General features: G+C 39.9%; 1 protein-coding gene across 1 annotated transcript in view; it reads left to right on the forward strand.

Annotated features, from left to right (window-relative positions):
• The window catches only part of LOC124788948, a 248005-nt gene that overhangs the window by 65795 nt on the left and 160326 nt on the right, over nucleotides 1–21884 (forward strand). The gene's annotated exons all lie outside the window — the stretch shown is intronic.

The following is a 21884-nucleotide window of genomic DNA, read 5'->3' on the forward strand; positions in this document are numbered from 1 at the left end:
ATGCAAAATACCTAATCTTGACTGTTGTGATGAAGTGTTGTCAAAACTGGAATCTAACAGATATTTTTTACTTAAGCTGACAAAGTTCCTTGAATAGGTTTCCACAAGATGTTCTTGAATTTACACCACAAATGATTCTGATCATATGCTCTTGCACCCTAAAAGCTTTTGCTCGGTTTGCTGAGTTGCCCCAGAATATGATCCCATATGACATAATAGAATGAAAGTAAGCAAAGTATGCAAGTTTTTTTATATTTATATCTCCTATATCTGACGTAATTCTCAAAGCAAATACAGACTTGTTTAGTCGCTTAAGCAATTCTGTGGTATGCCTTTCCCAACTTAATTTATTATCGAGTTGTAATCCCAGAAATTTGACACTGTCAGCCTCTTTGATCTGCACGTCTTCATACTTTATACTCATGCTGAAAGGAAATCTCTTACAAGTTCTGAATTGCGTATAGTGAGTCTTCTCAAAATTTAATGACAGAGAATTAGCTTTAAACCACTTATTATTGTCAGTGAAAATTTGATTAGCGGCTATTTCTAAATCTCTACTTGACTTGCTACTTATTGCAATGTTTGTATCATCTGCAAACAAAACAAATTTAGCATCTGGCAATGTAACAGATGTGAGGTTATTAATATACACAAGAAAAAGCAATGGACCCAAAATGGAACCTTGAGGAACACCACATGTAATTACACTGCTGGCCACCGTAAATGCAACACCAAGAAAGACAAGAGGTAGCACAACATAATTTATTTTGTAGATAACATGTTGACCAAAGTATCAAATGATTACGTTTACAGACGTCTGTGACATGTGGTTCCTGCCAGAATCAGTAGCCAGAGTAGCCGCCATTGTTGGAGATCACCGCTGCCACACGTCTCGGCATTGAGTCTAAGAAACGTTGGATGTGTTCCTGGGGTACAGCAGCCCAAGCAGCTTCCACACGTTGCCAAAGATCATCTGGTGTGGCAGCTGGGGATGTAATCTGGGTCACTCGTTGAGCAACCATGGACCACATGTTTTCTATCGGCGAAAGATCCGGAGAGCAAACCAGCCAGGGAAGCAATTCAATCTGGTTATTGACGAAGAACCTTTGGACAATGCGTGCCATGTGTGGTCACGCATTATCCTGTTGAAATATGGCTGTGGCCGAGCCCTGAAGGTAAGGAAGGACAACTGGCTCCAGCACCTTGGATATGTAGCGCCGGATATTTAAAGTACCAGCAATGCGTACTAGAGGCGTGCGAGAGTAATATCCAATACCGCCCCACTGGTGCAAGACCAGTGTGGCGGTGCATAATGCAGCTGTCCAGCATCCTCTCTCCACGGTGTCTCCACACTCGAATCCGACCATCGTGGTGCTGCAGACAGAAGCGTGCCTCCTCAGTAAAGACAACGTCATTCCATTCTGCCGTCCACATCCGTCTGTCATCACACCATTGGCGACGGAGACGTCTGTGGTTCTGCGTCAATGGTAGACGAAGCAATGGACGTCTTGCGGACAGACCACTCTGCTGTAAACGGCGTCGAATGGTACGCGCAGACACTGGATGATGCGTTACTGGCGCAATGTGCTGTGCTATGGTTCGGGATGTCACTGAGCGATCCGTCACTGCCATGTGCACAATTTGCCTATCAGCATGTGCCGTGGTGCACCGAGGTGAATGCGATCGACCACGTCGGTCCGTCGTACCCTCCTGCATCCAACGGTCACATATCCGCATTACAGTTGTTTGGTTTCGTCCAACACGACTAGCGATTTCTCTGTATGATAATCCATAATCTCGGTAAGCCACTATCCTTCCTCTGTCGAACTCGGATACTTGATCAAACGATGTTCGCTGTTGTCTACGAGGCATAACTGATCGTCTTGTGAAACAACCACCAGGTAAACACACGTGCCGAACGTACACTCGTCGAAATCGCCAAGCCTTAAATGGCGCTATGAGGTGGCGCCACAGGTGCGCGTGATGTGTGTCTGCGCTGAAATTCTAATCAGTTGCATATCTCATCGCTGCAAACCCATGGTGTAAATTTCACTTGATTCGGATGCTTCCTTCAGGGTGTTGCATTTACGGTGGCCAGCAGTGTAATTCCCAGTCAGTTGAAGACTGACTGCCTACTGCACAGGTATTTCGCAATGACACCCTTTGTTTCCTGATAGACAGATAAGACTCAAACCATTTCACAGCATTGACACCATAATACTCTAATTTACTTAGAAGAATGCTGTGGTTCACACAGTCAAAGGCTTTTGACAGGTCACAGAAAATGCCAGTAGCCTGTAATTTATTATCTAATGAATTAAGTACATTCTCACTGTAAGTGTAAATAGCTTTCTCTATATCAGTACCCTTCAGAAATCCAAACTGTGACTTTGACAATATACCATTTGTAGTCAGATGCTTAAGGAGACACTTGAACACAACCTTTTCAAATATTTTTGAGAAAGCAGGCAAAAGTGAAATTGGTCGATATTTTGATGGTATCTCTTTATACCACTTCTTGTAATGAGGCTTAACTTCAGCATATTTTAGCCAGTCTGGAAATGTTCTGTTGATAAGAGATTGATTACACAAATAACTTAAGATAGAGCTTAACTCACATGAACACTCTTTGATTAACTTTGTTGATATGTTATCATTCCCATTGGAATACTTAGATTTTAAGGGAGATGTGAGTGTCATTTCCATTTTACTGAAGTTAGTTTTAAAGACTGGTCTCAGATACTTCATTGCACTGTTTACTGAACCTGATAACCCCAAGCTGTCAGTAACAGAAATGAAGTAGTTGTTTAAGAGGTACTTGTTACCAAAGTTTCATTTATTTATAGAGCTATCTGTTCCTCATCCTTTTTGGCCCCACCTGTCTCTGTCTTCACAATATCCCATACAGTTTTTATTTTGTTACCTGATGTAATTATCTTTTTCTCACAATAAAGCTGCTTCGATTTCTGAATTACTTGCTTCAATATTTTGCAGTATTCTTCTTTGTAATGCATTACAATTCTAACCTCAAAGCTGTTCCTAGATAGTAGACAGAGTCTCCTTTTTGTTCCACATGATATCTTTATTCCTTGTGTAATCTACAGTTTATTTTTTGACTTGTGTGTGAGTTGAGTTACCTTTAGGGGAAAACAATTCTCAAAAGTGGAGGCAACTTTATTAATGAATGCTTTGTATTTTCCATTTGAGGCAGATGCATTGTAAACACCTATCCTGTCCATGTCTTTGAGCAATTCCTGAATTTCTCAATTTTTGACTTATTTATTACCCTCCAGTAGTCAGATTTAATAGATTTTTTTATCCTGACAAGTTTCAACATTTAACACAAGATGCTTCATGTCATGATCAGATAGCCCATTTACTATTGGTTTTGTGATATAACTTTTTTCCCTAGATTTGTCTACAATTATATTATCAATAGCAGTCTCAGAGCATTTATATATCCTAGAAGCAAAGTTCACAGTAGGAACTAAATTGAATGATAGTGTTACTGACAGCAATAATTGTTCACTGACAGAAGTTTTCAATAAATCCACATTAAATCTCCAGCAACCACTATTTCCTTGTTTATTTTTTTGCTATGAGGTGGGACAGCAGAGCTTCCAGATTTTTTATGAAGAGGTTAAAATTTCTTGCAGGAGATCTGTATATACCTACTATTATAAAGGACTTATTATGAAATACTACTTCTGTTGCACAAGCTTCTAAGTGCTGCTCTGAGCAAAATTTATTAATATCAGTATTCTTGAAATCAAAACAGTTTCTGACAAATATGGCAACTCCTCCTTTCTCCATATTTCCTCTACAGAAATAAGAAGCTAACTTGAATCCTATAACATTTAATATATCTATACCAGTGGTCACATGATGTTCAGAGAGGCAGATCATATCAACTGTTTTGCTCAACTCTAATTCTTCAACACAAATAAGCAAATCATTAAGTTTACCCTTTAGTCCTTGGATATTCCAATGCAATAGTGATAGCTGATTTTGTGCACTGGCTGAATTACAGCTGGGTGAACCTAATTTTCCTGCCAATTTTTGAGTATCTTTAGTTTCAATCAGAGCCTGTCTGCATGAATTGTGTGCATTAAAATTTGCTTTCTGGCTGTCTGTTTTATCAATGGGAATGACATTTTCAGCCTGCCTCTGAGCAACTTTTGTTTCTGTCCTTCCTACCCTAAAAAAATTGCTGATCTGTCACTTGTAACCATTGGTACTTTACCACTTGTGACAGTGCCCCCCTTCCCTTAAATTATTTGCTATTAGCCCAGAAAGTTTTACCTTCCCTTTCCTGTTGAGGTGAAGGCCATGCCTAGTATAGTCCCACCTACTGATAGAGTCAACAGGAACCACACCGATATTATAGCCACAACCTTTTTTTCTGACTGGATCCCATGCTTTGGCATTCCTCTCTGCATAACTACCAATAAGGGCAACAATTTGAGTCACAACTCTTTAAAGTGCTCTCAGCATTGCTTGGTGTGGAACATATTCATATCTGTGCCTATTTCACCACTGATAATGATCTCGTGGAATGGCTTCATTGACAGTTAAAGACTTTATTCTGTTTCCATGCCACAGAGCTTTGGGCTGACAGCCTCCCTTTTGTCCTACCAGGCCTCTGGATAGCTTTCAAAGAAGATCTCAATGCCAGAATGGCTGAGTTAGTGTACTGACAAACACTTTGACTACCAGGATACTTCTTTACTAACACATCAAATACCGACACCTCGAACTTTGCACAACATCTTTACTCACAGATCCACAAGCTACATTCTGTTGTTTCAAAAGAACATTCTATCTAGCAACTATTAATTTTCTGTGACTTACAGTTGTGCAAACAGGTTTTCATCCACCATGACATCATTTGAAAACATCTCCAACCACCATATGATAGTCCATACATGATATTGGCATGTCACAATAAAACAGTCGATGTTAATATCAGTGGCTGTTCTGTCATGATATCCATCAACAGATTCAAGCCAGCCTTTACCACAGCTGAAATTTACACCAGTGCACAGGAGCAGTTAACATGGTGCATTACCTATGGGTGATTCCATGAGGATACCAGACACACACAAGTATGTTTCAACCCCAAATATCACTGACACTTGGGGTGGGCAGTGAACTGTCTGCTACTTTATATGTGTGCCCTGTGAAACCTCTGATTCATCATGCTGTCTCTAAGCTACAAACAAGCGAGAGATATAGATGCTCCTTGCAGTCTTACGATTATGAATTGTGATTAATTGTTTATGTTGTGTTGAACAAAATAACTGTATTTATGCATGACACATTTCAGTCTAGGTTTTTCTCTTGTCATAATAGAAAGCACTTTGTTTAGTGATAATAACTTGAGTTCTTAGACAGAACTTATAATCCTTGTAGTGCACGGAATTTATAAATTAGAGGAGCTTCAGCAATCTTAGTTCAGAGTTATTTGCTGGCAGTTGTGTAAAAAATTACACCAGTCACAAGGTAGCCCCACTTTCTAGGCAATGCTTGGGCAAAAGATGAATTAGTTGCTGTTAATAAGCAGCTGGAAATTGCCCTGATTGCTATCAAGTGACTGGAAACAGTTGCCACTATAGAAAGTACACAACCTATCACACTTGTGTAGTTGACTGTTAGTGGCATGTTAGTAGTAGGTCTCGGGGGCATTTACAGCAGAGGCAGGAACCAGCAAGAAATCAGGTTATTATACTATCAAGTTTGAGGTGCTGTATCCCACTGAAACACACTTCACCTGTGTCCTGCATCATGGGAAGACAAGCACAAAAGGGTAGGATTCTGTTAATCAGCTGGCAGTTGGAACTTATGACGAATAATGGTAGCTGTTAGGAATAGGGTGTAAAACATACTGCAGATCGTGTCACATGTTGGAATAAATTGCTCCTGTTGTTGGGCTCCATGGTCATACTTTCATCCTTCTAGTGACTGACATATGTTGAGGAAGTAATTTTCCTGCATAGACTTTTTTCAATTTGAAATAAACACTTGCTTATACAGGGTGGACAGAAACCGTCTGAAAAGCTGCAGGGTAGTTGCAGGGTAGGTTTTGCTGAGAAATAATTGTTAAGAAAAAAAATTTGATACATTGCACCATTTCTGAGTTAATAAGGCACTGAAGTTAGCCAATCAGCCCAATGTGTGTGCAAATTCAAGTACCCCACAAGAAACAGTGTTACCAAACACGTTCTTCATTTGGTTTCTTAAAACTGAGCAAGAGAGAGATTTACAAAAACTGGACATGAAATGATTCTGAGGATTGAATCTGAACAAAAGGCTGAGCAGCCTTGTGCACTATCATACATGCTATGAGAACTACTGACACTGTAAGTATCTAGAAGGCCACTTGAATTTACACATGCAACTGCCTGATTGACAAACTTCAGTTCTAATTAACCAGAAATGCTACAACCTATCAATTTTTTTCTTTTTTTTAACAACTGTTTATCAACACAACCTATCCATCAGTACCCTTACAAGCTTTTCAGACTGTTTCTGATCATCCTCTATATTCTCCACGTATCAGTGTTTACAGTGTAACTGTGAAGATTTTCCTACTAAGAGCTGCACACAACCACAGTAGGTATGGGCACAACTGTACTGAATGTGAACTCCATACGTAAAGTGGAAAAAGCGTAAGCCTTAATGTGGGTTTTGTCATGTAAAGGTTGCTTTTTTCCAACTTCCTTCATGTTCTTCCCTTCAACTCAAACCCATGAGGTCAATATCAGTTTTGTGGACAACATTGCAGATTGCCACCTTTAGTGAAATTCCATTAACAAGTTTGGTCCTCACAACCTTCTTTGTCAGTCACTACAGTGATCCAAGTATGACCACAGAGCCCAGAAAACAGGTATAGAAAATTCCAACAAACACCACAATCCATAGTGGATTATACCTTGTCCCCTTAACGGCTGCTGGAACTGCCTCATGAGGAGGTTGAATGAAACTTCCACATCTCCCACTGCCATTTCCCTAACATATACCAGTATTCAGGATGTGTTCAAACAAATGCAGCATCACCTTTTCTTGTGAAAAGGTCTTACAATTCGAAATTTCCATCTGCCAGAGGAGACATGTTGATTCATGGAAGTATTGAATATGTGTGCCAGAATTTTGATTAATTGATTTACAGCAGGCCTTTAGCAGCGTATTCACAATATTGTCTACACCTATGATCTTTTGCTTTTTGAAGAAGTTTGGTTTTCCTTGCTTCATTTATTTGAATGGGGGATGTAATTATTTGTCCCAAGGGAAATGTTCTTTTGGTAATCGTGTGGCTCTTTTCTAAAGAGCCATTGCATTCTGTTTTCCAAGCAGTATTTAGTTAATTCCCATTGTAGATTTCTTCTGCTGTCTGTTTATTATGTACATTGTTATTTACAGTGAAAATAATCAATGTTTGACAATATAATGTAATTGGATAGATAAAAACTCTACTCATCAAGTGGCAGAAGGAGAACACACATATAAAGAACTGTTTCATTTACACAAGCTTTTGGAGCCAGTGGCTCCTTCTTCCAGCAGAAGGGTTGAAGGGGAAGGAAGAGGGGTGAAGGAAAAGGACTGGAGAGTTCTAGGAAAAGGGTTAGAGTTTGGAAAAGTCACCTATAACTCCAGGTCAGGGCAGACTTACTGGATGAGATGAGAAGGAAAGACTGATTATTGGGGACTGCTCCGGAAGAGATTTGGAAACCTAAGAGCTTGAAGGTAGAAGACAGGGTAAAATGCAAGACAGAAATTAGTATGAAAACATTGTGCACAAGTTAATAAGAGTGAAAAACTAAGTGCATTGTGTGTAACAGAGGTGGGAAATCAGATAGTGTAAAATAGACGGTCACAAAATGAAAGATGTAGAAAATTAAAATGAAGTGAAGAAAGGAGTAGTTATTGTGAAGAAATGCTGAGACAGAAGAAATTAATGTAAATTAAGGTCAGGTGGGTGGCAAAAACCAAGAACATAATGTTGCTGTAGTTTCCACCAGTGGAGTTCTGAGAAACTTGTATCTCCAGATGGCGCATGTGGTTAAATAAGCATCAAGGTCATCTGTAATGTTATAGAGCATACTCTGCAACAGGATATTGTGTGTTTCCAGTTTACACCCCCTGCCTATGCTCATTCATCCTAACTGATAACTTGGTGATAGTCGTGCCGATGTAAATGTGCGAACAGTATTTACATAACAGCTGGTATATGACATGTCATTTCACAGGTGGATCTCCCTTTGATAGTATATGTTTCGCCAGTTACAGGGCTATTATAGGTGGTGGTAGGAGGGTGCACAGGGCAGGTCTTGTTGTGGGAATGGTCACAGGGGTAAGAGCCATACAGTAGAGAGATGGGTGCAGTAGGGTCATAGGGTCTACGAAGGATATTGCGGAGATTGGAAGGGCAATGAAAACCTATTCTGTGTGTGATGGGTAAAATCTCAGACACATTTTATCTGATTTCAGAAAGTCATGGCCTTGTTGAAGTAGCTGATTAATACACTCAAGACTGTGATAATACTGAGTGACAAGTGGTGTGCTCCAAAGTTGTTTTTTGGAGGGATCAGCAGTACCAGGATTGGATATGGTGGCCCAGGAAATCTGCTTTTGAACCAGGCTGAAGGGGAAATTATGTCCAGTGAATGCTGAGGGGAGGATGGCGGTGTATTGCTATAAAGAGTCTGCATCCGAACAAATATGTTTGCCTCGAAAGGCAAGGCTGTATGGGAGGGAATGTTTGACATGGAAAGGATGACAACTGTGAAAATGTAAGTGCTGTTATTTGTTAGCAGGTTTCATGTAGACAGAAGTGTGTAGCTGGCCTTTGGTGAGAATGGGATCAACATCAAGGAAAGTGGCACGGGATTCAGAATGGGACCATGTGAAATTTAATTTGGAGATTCCAGGAATTTTAACAGATCAGCCTCACCATGTGTCTATATGACAAAGGTGTCACCAATGTATCTAAACCAAACCACAGGATGAGGGCTTATGGATACCGGGTAAGCCCCCTCCAAATAGCCCACGAAAAGGTTGGCATATGTTCCCATGGCCATACCTCTGATCTTCTTGTATGTCTGCCCCAAAAAGGTGAAGTAGTTGTTGATAAGTATAATGCTGACTAAGGTGAGTAGGTCAGATGTCATGGGTTTGGAATCAGGTGGGTGCTGACTGAAGCAGCAGACTGACCATGTACATCAGGGATGTTGGTACAGAGGGAGGTAGCATCAGTGGTGACAAGAAAGGTGTGTGGTGGGAGTGGGAGGGGCACAGATTTCAGATGAGCTTGGAAAATGATTGGTATCTTTAATACAGGAGGGCAGTCTTTGTACTATGGGTTGCAGTTGTTGATCAACTAAGGCAGATATACATTTGGTGAGTGCTTTGAAACCAGCAACTATAGGACAGCCAGCAAGACTGGATTTGTGGATCTTAGGAAGAACGTAAAAGGTGGAGGTGCGTGGTTTGGGTGGGGTAGAAATTTCTTTGATTTCAGGTGTTACTCCTTGTGAGGGGCTTGAGGTTTTATGTAGGTCACTTTCAATCACAGATATAGGCTCTTGATGGCAGATGCTGTATGTAAAGGTGTCAGACAGGTGGGGTAGACCTTCACTAACATACTCCTCTCGGTCAAGCACCACAGTGGTAAATCCTTTGTCTGCTGGGAGGATACTGATAGAGTCATCAGCTTTTAGGGGACACAGAGCCTGGAGTTCTGCAGAGGACCGGTTAGGGCCTTGTTGTATGGACATGAGGAAGGGTTGTACAGCAACGCCGGATGTGAAGAATTATTGGATGGCTTGTAAGGGATGATTTTGAGGTTGTGGTGGTGGATAAAATTGGGATCATGGCCGGAACTGTTCAAATGGCTCTGAGCACTATGGGACTTAACTGCTGAGGTCATCAGTCCCCTAGAACTTAGAGCTACTTAAACCTAACTAACCTAAGGACATCACACACATCCATGCCCGAGGCAGGATTCGAACCTGCGACCATAGCGGTCGTGTGGTTCCAGACTGTAGCGCCTAGAACCACTCGGCCACTATGGCTGGTGAGGCTGGCAGAACTGTTCAAGGCAGGATTCAATGTCAGCTTTGCTGTTGGAAAGATTTTGGGATTCGGCTGCAAAGTGATATTTCCAGTTGAAAATATCCTTGTCAGATTCAATGTTGCTTCTGCACCCACCTCCCTACTCAGTGGCTCCTATCCCTGTGACCGTCCCAACTGAAAGACTTTCCCTAAGCACCGTCCTACCACCACCTATACCAACCCTGTAACTGTCAAAACATGTACCATCAAAGGGAGAGCCACCTGTGAAATGACATGTCATATACCAGCTGTTATGTTAACACCGTTCAGCTTTTTACAGCGGCATGACTATCACTGAGTTATCAGTCAGGATGAATAGGCATAGACAGAGGGTGTATAGCAGCAACACACAGTATCCTGTTGCAGAGCATGCTCTACAACATGACAGTCATGACCTTGCTGCCTGTTTCACCACAGGTGCTATCTGGATTCTTCCCTCAGACACCAGTTTCTCAGAACTCTTCAGATGGGAACTAGCACTACCACATGTCCTTGGTTCTTGCCATCCACCTGGCCTTAATTTACACTAATTTCTTCTGTCTCAGCATTTCTTCACAGTAACTACTCCTTTCTTCACTTCATTTTAGTTTTCTACATCTTTCATTTTCTGACTTCTTCCACTTCTGTTACATAAAATGCACTTAGCTTTTTACTCTTATCAGCTCATGCACAATGTTTCAGCTGTAATCTCTGTCTTGCATATTACCTGTCTTCCACCTTAAAGCTCTCAGGTTTTCAAATCTCATCTGGTGCAGTCTCCAACAATCAGTCTTTCTTTTCCATCCCCTCTGATAAGTCTCTCCTGACCCACAGTTCTCGGTGACTTTTCCAAACTCTAACCCTTTTCCTAAACCTCTCCAGTCCTTTTCCTTTGCCTCTCTTCCTTCTCCTTCAACCCTTCTGCCTGAATAAGGAGCCACTGTCTCCAGAAGCTTGCATACGTAAAACATTTCTTTATACATGTGTTCTCCTGCTGCTGCTTGGTGTGTAGATTTTTTATCCATACAATTACATTATCTTGTTATTTTAAGTGTTTGTAAAGATGTCTTTAGCCCCATTTAGATGGATACACCAGTCTTATTCCTATTTACCTCATAGATAGTTTTAATTTTATTACTTGGATTATTTATTTATGAGCTTCAGCACAAACTTTTAAATTTTTAGTAATTTAGCTGTGCTGGATTGTCTGAAGTGTTTTATCTGTTACAGAAGTATCACTTTCTCTTGTGTGAAGTCATTGTACCAGTGACAATACATGGTTCATTGGAGGAGTATTTGGTTTGAGCACTATAAATCCTTTTTGGAAAAGTACTTTCAAACATTACTGCCACTCCATAACATTAGCATTGTTTTCATCATACACAAGATTCCAGTCTACTTCTTAGAGACATGATTTGAAGTCTTGAATAGTTTCCTCATTTATTTTTCTAACTACACTGTTCAGAAAGATGTAAGGATCACTTTCTTGAAATTTTGTAACTATCTTCCATTGCAATACATAAGTTTAAACGTTGGCTCAAAGATGCCTACAACATTACTCTGTAATGGTTGAGAAAAACATTCTAGACACACTGCTGCTCAGAATGGGCATGAACAGCCCTTCAGGAGTGGCATAAAAGGTTGTAATAAAACCACCCATTTCGCTGGGGTGTTGTTTCCCACACAATTTGTGGTTAAAAATGACAGTTGGCATGCTATGAGCAACAGGAAGAACTCCTTCACAACTTTTGACACTGCTGACACCCTTGGATATTTCAGTTCTTCTCTGAGGAGACTGTGGGGCTGCATCCATGTAAAATGTAAATGCACCCTTTGGAGAACACTGAAACTGCAGTTATTGCTCTTGTGTATAGGCTGGTACCACCAGGGACTGTTCAAAATCTTTTTGCCAAATTTGAACATGGTCTGAAGCAGTAAATGGTGCTTATGCTTTTACAGCCCTTCTGTTTCACATCCTGCCATGGCACGATCATGCAGGAGTGCGACAATAACACATGCCCGAATAAAGTGGCAGAAGGTCCCTCTAACAGCCACCTGGTTTAGGCAAACCCTCAGTGGCACCCAACCATCTTTATTGAGGATTTTAAAAATAAACATGGGCAGAGATGACCTGTAAAGTAGCCTGAGGCACTTTCAGGCAGATAACTGATACCAAAGGGGTGTAAAAAAGTTGTCTACCTGCTGGCAACTCTGACTATTTTATGGATTCTCTCTGTACATGTTCATTTTTGAAGTTCTCAATAAGATGGATGGGGGTCTTATAGGAACCCTTTGCCACTTTAGTTGTACATATATCAATGTCACATCCCACCATGATCATGCCACAGGAGGACATCAAACAGGAGGGCTGGAAAAGCATAAGCACCATTTGCTGCTTTGGACTATGATCAAATTTTGTCAAATGGTTTTGAACAGTTTCTTGTGGTACCAACCCATATGCAAGAGCAAAAACTGCAGTTACATTGCATTCTAAAGAGGTGCAGTCACATTTGGCTCTGATGCAGTCCCACAATGCCGTTAGAGTAGGGCTGAAACATCTGAAGGTCTCAGATGTGTCAAAGGTTGTCAGGAACATCCTCTTGTTGCTCGACACACTGCAAAATGTCATTTTTGACTGCAACATGTGTGAGAATCAACGCCTCAAGGAAACAGGTGGTTTAATTGACCCCACTCTATACTACCCCCTGAGGCCTTTTCAAGCCAGTTCTGAATGGTAATGTGTCTGGAATGTTTTCCTCATCCATTCCCAAGAAAAGCTCAAGATTTCAAAGCTGTGCATCGTGGAATTGACTTCCTTTGCAGAGGCATCAAAAGAAGGGTTGAATGGGGGGTAGAGGGGCTGTGATGATCTTGCCATTGTGTAACACGTCCACAGTGCCATTAGCCATAATTGTTAAATGTGGCATCAATTTGACATCATGAACCCACATTAAACCTCCCATGAACATCTGAGCTGTGACCTTTGTTTGAAGTGCATTGAACCTGAGAGTGACGCTGCAGTGCGCCATACTTTTGTACCACTACTGAGGAAGATTCTATGCATCGTTGAGCTAAATTCCAAACTTATGCATCACAATGGGAGACTATTACAGGGTTTAGAAAAAGCAGTTCTTTCATTCTGTTGTGCAGTGTGCTTTCCACTGTAACCTGTGTGACTTCTCACTAATACCTGGGTTATTTATAATGTGTTTTTGTCCATAATTAAAAGACAGAACATTCAGAATGATTAACAGTGATGTCAGCTACACTCTAAGACAAAAATTAATGATGCACCATGAATGAATTATAGAAATGGTATGCAAATCAGTAGATGTGGCTTATGTTTATAGATAAACAAATGGTTATAGTTTCAGAAAAACTGGATGATTTATTCAAGAGAAAGAGCTTCCCAAATTGAGCAATTCAATAACACATTGGTCCACCTCTGGCCTTTATGCAAGCAGTTATTTGGCTTGGCATTGATTGACAAAGCTGTTGGGTGTCCCCCTGAGTGATATCATGACAAATTCTGTCTAATTGGTGCATTACATTGCCAAGATCCTGATCTGGTTGGAGGGCTGTGCTCATAATATTCCAAACATTCTCAATTGAGAAGAGATCTGGTGACCTTTCAGGCCAAGGTACGGTTTGGCAAGCATGAAGACAAGCAATAGAAACTCATGACCTGTGCGGGTGGCCATTATCTTGCTGAAATGTAAGCCCAGGATGACTTGCCATGAAGGGCAACAAAATGGGGTATGGAATTGAAATTGATGTAGATACTTCCTTTGAGTTAGTATGGGCAGAGGTCATTGTTGGCAACAGGAATAAAATAATGATTGGATCCTTTTACTGACCTCCCAATTCTGATGATACAGTTGCTGAAAAGTTCAAAGAAAACTTGAGTTTGATTTCAGACATGTACCTGACTCATACGATAATAGTTGGTGGTGACTTTAATTTACCCTAGATATTTTGGTGAAAATACATGTTTCATTCCGGAGGTATGCATAAAATATCATCTGAAATTGTGCTAAATGCATTCTCTGAAAATTATTTCGAGCTGTTAGTTCATGAGCCCACACTATTAGTAAACAGTTGTGAAAACACACTTGACATCTTAACAACAAATAATACTGAGTTAATAATGAGCATCAAAACCAATTCAGGGATTAGTGAACACTGGGTTGCCATAGCAAGACTGAATATTGTAATCCCCAAATCCTCGAAAAATAAGCAAAAAATATACCTCTTCAAAAAAGCACATAAAAGTTCACTTGACGCCTTCCTGAGAGACAATCTTGACTCATCCCAAATTAATAATATAAGTGTAGACCAGATGTGGCTTAAATTTAAAAAAATAGTATTGGCAGCAATTGAGAGATTTATACTGAATAAATTAACAAACCACAGAGCTGATTCTCCTTGGTACACAAAATGGGTTAGAACACTGTTGCAGAAACAATGAAACAAACACGCCAAATTTAAACAGACGCAAAATCCCCAAATTGGCGATCTTTTACAGAAGCTTGAAATTTAGCGCGAACTTCAATGCGAGATGTTTATAACAGTTTCCACAACGAAACTTTGTCTCAAAACCTGGCAGAAAACCCAAAAAGATTCTGGTCATATATGAAGTATGTTAGTGGCAAGAAACAATTAATGTCTTCTCTGCACAATAGCAATGGAGATACTATCAAAGACAGTGCTGCCAAAGCAGAGTTACTAAACACAGCCTTCATAAATGGTTCAAATGGCTCTGAGCACTATGGGACTTGACACCTGAGGTCATCAGTCCCCTAGAACTTAGAAATACTTAAACCTAACTAACCTAAGGACATCAACACAACCATGCCCGAGGCAGGATTCAAACCTACGACCATAATGGTTGCGCGGTTCCAGACTGAAGTGCCTAGAACCGCTCGGCCACAGCAGCCGGCCCTTCCAAAATGCTTTCACAAAAGAAGATGAAGTAAATATTCCAGAATTCGAAACAAGAACAGCTGCCAACACGAGTAACATGGAAGTAAATATCCTCGGAGTAGCGGAGTAGTGAAGCAACTTAAATCACTTAATAAAAGCAAGTCTTCTGGTCTAGACTGTATACCAGTTAGGTTCCTTTCAGAGTATGCTGAGGCATTAGCTCCATACTTAACAATCATATACAACTGTTAGCTCGACGAAAGATCCATACTGGAACATAGCACAGGTCACACCAATATTCAAGAAAGGTAGTAGGAGGAATCCACTAAATTACAGGCCCATATCATTAACGTCGATATGCAGCAGGATTTTGGAACATATATTGTGTTCAAACATTATGAATTACCTCAAAGAAAACACACAGTCAACATGGGTTTAGAAAGCATTGTTCCTGTGAAACACAACTAGCTCTTTATTCACATGAAGTGTTGAGTGCTACTGACAAGGCATTTCAGATCGATTCCGTATTTCTGGATTTCCGGAATGCCTTTGACACTGTACCACACAAGTGGCTCATAGTGAAATTTTGTGCTAATGGAATATTGTCTCAGTTATGTGACTGGATTTGTGATTTCCTGTCAGAGAGGTCACAGTTCGTAGTAATTGATGGAAAGTCATTGAGTAAAACAGAAGTGATTTCTGGCGTTCCTCAAGGTAGTGTTATAGGCCCTTTGCTGTTCCTTATCTATATAAACGATTTGGGAGACAATCTGAGCAGCCGCCTTTTGTTGTTTGCAGATGATGCTGTCGTTTATCAACTAATTAAGTCATCAGAAGATCAAAACAAACTGCAAAATGATTTAGAAAAGATATCTGAATGGTGCAAAATGTGGCAGTTGACCCTGAATAACGAAAAGTGTGAGGTCATCCACATGAGTGCTAAAAGGAACTTGTTAAACTTCGGTTACACAATAAATCAGTCTAATCTAAAAGCTGTAAATTCAACTAAATACCTAGGTATTACAATTACGAACAACTTAAACTGGAAGGAACACATTGAAAATGTTGTGGGGAAGGCTAACCAAAGACTGCATTTTAGTGGCAGGACACTTAGAAAATATAACAGACCTACTAAGGAGACTGCCTACACTACACTTGTCCGTGCTCAGAATACTGCTGTGCGGTGTGGGATCCTTACCAGATAGGACTGACAGAATACATCAAAGAAAGGCAGCACATTTTGTATTATCGCAAAATATGGGAGAGAGTGTAACAGAAATGATACAGGATTCGGGCTGGACATCATTAAAAAAAGGCGTTTTTCATTGCGACAGAATCTTCTCACGTTCCAAGTTCCAATCACCAACTTTCTCTTTTGAATGCAAAAATATTTTGTTGACACTGACCTACATAGGGAGGAACAATCACCACGATAAAATAAGGGGAATCAGAGGTCGTCCGGAAACATACAGGTGTTCATTCTTTCCGCGTGCTATACGAGATTGGAATAATAGAGAATTGTGACTGTCATCCACCATATGGCCAACAGCCGGAAGTGATGATCCAGTGCAACATATTTCCTAGCAGAACCCCTTTGGTTGTCATCTGTGGCACCCTTACAGCACAGCAGTACGTTGGCAATATTATACACCCCATTTTGTTGCCCTTCATGGCAAGCCATCCTGGGCTCACATTTCTGCTAGATGATGCCCACCCATACATGGTGAGAGTTTCTACTGCTTTTATTCATGCTTGCCAAACCGTACCTTGGCCAGCAAGGGCACCAGATCTCTCCCCAATTGAGAAGATTTGGAGTATTTTGGGTAGGACCCTCCAACCAGCTCAGAATTTTGAGAATCTAATGCATCAGTTGGACAGAATTTGGCATGATATCCCCAGGAGGACATCCAACCACTCTATCAATCAATCCCCATCCAGTTAACTGGTTGCATAAGAGCCAGGAGTGGACCAACACATCATTGACTTGCTTAATTTGTGAAGCTCTTTCCCTTAAATAAATCATTCAATTTATCTGAAATTACAATCATTTGTTTGTATGTAGATGTACGTCACATCTACCTTTTCCTGCTGTATTTAGATAATTCCATCATGGTAAGTCTTTTTTGTCTTAGAGTATAATTTTATCTCATCTGTAAGTACACTGACAGTTACTGTACTGGAATGTGAAGTTATTCTGGTGCAAAAATGGCTGCGGAAGCAAGATTATATGTGGACGTCAAATTTTCCAGGTTGGATCTGCTGTTAGAGTGTGTCAGAAAATTAACAATGAATTCCCCAAGAATATTTCTCTGATGTTTTATTACAAATGTGCCATAGGACGGGGACTACAAGTAACTGCTTCAAAAAGAAACTAAAATCTTTTAAAGGTGCCCATCATTACCACAATAGATAAACAAGAATTATTTACAAGCACTTTATTGCACACAATTCAAAATACTACTCTAAAAAAAAAACAGTGTACATCAGATGCACTGCAAATGGTGCTGTTCTTTTTGACACAGATACCATCACCACCTTTTTTTTAGCTTTTCTTCAGAACGAAGTTCATAAGTCATAAATAATTATCACTAGGTTTTCTATATGAAAACTAACATAGTGATCACTGAAACACAGAATATGGGAACAATATGTACCTTCTTGAGCATGCACAGTAAGTGATGTTATGATGAGAAATTGATTTTGGCTGTTAGAAGCAGTTACATGGTGTCTGAACTGTTCAGTTTCTGGTTGGAAGCTATAACATTGATGCTGTTGGCGGTGCCTCTCTGATCACAAGTGCAATGGTTCTCTTTGATGATGATACAAGTTGTGAGAGAAGCCATTTCTATGTACACTACACAAGCAAAAGTATCTGGACACACATATGTATGCAGAACTGACCACTAAATGTTGAGATATAAAAGGAGATGGGAAGTATTGTGTTGCCAGTAGAGAAACAATATCAGCAGAATGGGTCAGTCATGAGAGCCCAGTGACTTCAAACATGGACTACTTATTGGATTTCACTTGAGTAACAGATCCATTAGTGTTGTTTCAAACCTTCTAAAGAAGCCCACGTTGAGCATTGATGGTGTGATTGTGAAGAAAAAGCCACAGCCAAACCAAAACCAGGAAGACTTCATGTAGTACTGATGGACAGGGACCATCGAGCATTCTGGAGAATGGTTGTAATCACTCATAAGTTGCAAAGCGTTACCAGCAGTCCAGCTAGGACAATCATTTATGTATGGAGTCAAAAAGAATGAAGTGTAAGGGGTGATCAATAAGTTTCTGGAGAAGTTTCTGTTTGAGTATGTCACTGCATTATATATGCAATGTAGCATGACTCTGATGTGGACATATATGCACTGATGCCTAGGCAATTGATTAGTGTGACATTTGTGTTCTTCCTATGTGTGTGCAGTAAATGTAGAAACGTGAACTATGGTGATGTTATTACCAAATATGTCCAAACAGGACCAATGTGTTGTTATTCTTTTCTTGGCTGCCAAAGGACAAAAACCGGTAGACATCCATCAGAGAATGAAGAATGTGTATGGGGCAGCATGTCTGTTGAAAACTACCATTGCAGAATGTCTGCTGCTGCCTCCGTGATAATGCACATTCCCATATTGCAGATGTAATGCAGAAGTTACACCAGCTGAAGTGGGTGACACTGGAGCACTGTCCTATGGTCCTGATCTCTCCCCATGTGATTATCATATCTTCAGTCCCTTAAAAAAGGCACTGAAGGGTTGATGATTCCTGTCAGACAAGGATGTGCCACTGGCACTTACAGACTTCTTCACCTGTAGGACATGGTGTTTTACCAAATAGGTATCTTCAAACTGTTGCATTGTTGGGATGGTTGCCTCAATGTTCATAGCAATTTTGTGTGGCTGGCATATTGATTCTGGAATGTATGGACTTCAAATGGAAACTTTTTGATCAATTCTTATACAATGGTCAAGCAGCTCTCACCAAACAGACACTTCTGTAGCAAATGCTAAGTGATGCTTGAGGAGGTGTAAAGAGCATCACCACTGGACAGTGGATAACTGGAAAGGAGTGATTTGGAGTGCTGAATTGCATCATACCCTGTGGTAATCCAACACAAAAGTTTGGGTTCGGTGAATGGCTTGAGAACTTTGCCTGCCATCATGTGTAGTGCCAACGGTGAAGTATGGAAAATGTGGTGTTGTGATATGTGGGTGTTTTTCAAGGTTAGGGTGTGGTCTCCTTATTGTATTTAAGAAAATGCCCCATATTTATATTCTCTAAGGTGTGTCTGTATACTTTTCATCAGATATTGTAGGTAGGTCTTCATACTTTGATTGTATGTGTTTACATGTACCTTGCATATAAATTCATTGATTTGGCACAGCCTTGCAAGACTTGATGCTCATATAATGTACTCTATGAAAAAAATGCTAAGGGGTTTGAGATAATCCCAACACTCCTGGATTGGGGACAGAGTGGAAGAGGTCACATGCAAAAATAATTAGAAAAAAAAATCAGTATTAGTGCTGAATCCATATTTTTGGGTTTTGGGTCCTAAGCTGATTGGTGGGGGTATCAATGTCATTTTGCCCCTAGGAATGGGGAAAGTGATGGAAAGGAGTGCCAATGTGAAAATAATTTAAAACATTCTACATAAGAGTCAAATACATGCTTTTGTGGTTGACTGGAGGCAGTAATACAGCAACACTATTAAATAAGCCAGGATATTAAATAATTTGGCAACACTATTAAATAAGAGGAAATGAAATAAATAAATATCTATCAGACTGGTAGTATGTGGACTACCATGGCGTCATCCCAGATTGCCATGGAGTGACAGGTATGCTTTCTTTGACACCAAGTGATACACATTATCTAAGGTAACAAGAGTGAAACCACCTAAATTAATGGTTTTTCCATAGCCTCACTGTTGTACCTAGTAGTGGCAGAAGTTTGACAATGATGTAGTGAAGGTATAAATTTCCCTCTTCTCTCTTATTGCTGTTATGTGCATTTTCTGACAGACTTCACAATAAAATTTAGTGGAAATCATTTACACTATATTTGTAGACACAACAAACCATTTTGATCTCATGAAATAGGATCCTTCTAATAATAGAGTGTACGTTTGAGTGGTTTTTTATCAGCTTTTGAAAGTTTCACATCTATTATTGAGACTTACTGCCAGATATGAAAAGCTCAATGCACTCCAGCAGATCTTGTGATTTACACCAGTTCCAATTGACATAGTACCGTTTACCATAGGAGGAAGGCAATCAGTGTCATAGGGAAGAAGTAATGTCCATTTGAAAACAGCACATTCATTGCATTTTTCTTTGTTTCTTGGTTGATGTTTACATATCTAAATTCGATCTCAATGCTGAAGTTTTGTGCTGGTTAATTTATGTGCCTGTATGGACTACTTCAAATAGACTGAGACAGTTTTTAAGAGATATAATATGCCATCACAGCCATTTAAACTTTTGCCTGCTACAACAATATGTTTTTTTTACTACTGTAACTATGAGAGACCTATGACGCCTACAGTTGACTTCAAATAATGAGGTTTACTGAAAGCTCTGCCAGCTGTACAGTGTTTATGTATCTCCCTATTCAAAGTCATGCTTTGACTTCCGCAAAACTTTCTGGCAACAGCACATTCTGAATCAATAAGGCTAAAGAAATTTCTTTCAGTTTCCTTCCTCTTCCAAGAACTGTTTCTCATGGTTGTAAGCAGTGCCAAATTTAATACAAGAATATACTGTTTGCAACAGCAATATTTACACATGTATGCACAGTACATTATTAGATTTCTTTTGATGGCTGAATTGAAATTGGCTGTGGGAATTTACTTGTGGACTCAATTACATTGCAGCCACCGAGTTAGGAAGAGCAGTTCTAGATGTGGTAACAGTTATAGAGCTTCTGTAGTACCCACTAGATACACAGCTCAACACACTACCCTCTTTTGAATAGGTATTGAGATCATGAGTACAACCTTTCCTCTCACAGAAAACTTGCATGTTTCAGCTGAACCACCTAAAAATCTCTGCTTGTCAGTTTATTGAACATAATCATATAATTCCACAATCTACAAAGATTTTTGAATGGTGGTCACTCTTCACATTCTCCATTCTGCCATCCATATGAATCCAAATACATTACTTGCTTTAGGTTCATGTTAACTGTAAATAAACACACTGATTATCATGTTTGTGAACTGGAGAAAAAAAAAACAACACAAAATTGCTGAGATTCTTTACCAGTAAGGGTTGTTGCTACTATTTCTTCCTTGCTACATACTGACAACTAAGTGACATCCAATGTGAAAGTTGTTCTCATTCACAGCCCTGAATAACAGTTACTGCACAGCATTCAGTAACACTATTAGTTGATCGGTTGTTGTCAAAGACATATTTGGAATCTTCACTTCATGAGACATACTCATGTTATGGCTTCACTATGTCTGTGAAAATGGCAACAACCAAACTGATGGACCAAGTTACATTTGACAATGGTAAATATTTGCTTAATAATGCCCTCCACACTTACAGTGCTATCTGCAGCTTGAGCAGTTATGCTGTGGTTCAGTTGCCTATATTTCCTAATCAGCTCATTAACCTAGGTTCATTTTTAATAGATAGCTGGAGAAGCCCACTAGAATAGATGAAGAAAGCAACATATTGTGATAGCAATTTTTATGTTATTATGAACTCAAGAACTTAGTGTGAAATTTACAGATCACGGTGTCTGTATATAAATATCTGTTTTTGCATTTGATATATTTAGTTGAAAAATAATTTTAGTTCTCCAGTTACCTATATTCATGTAAGTGGGGATGATTCTGTGTGTTTTATTGACTGCATAGTTGA

Source organism: Schistocerca piceifrons, chromosome 3, assembly GCF_021461385.2.
Source record: "Schistocerca piceifrons isolate TAMUIC-IGC-003096 chromosome 3, iqSchPice1.1, whole genome shotgun sequence".
Lineage (NCBI taxonomy): Eukaryota > Metazoa > Arthropoda > Insecta > Orthoptera > Acrididae > Schistocerca > Schistocerca piceifrons.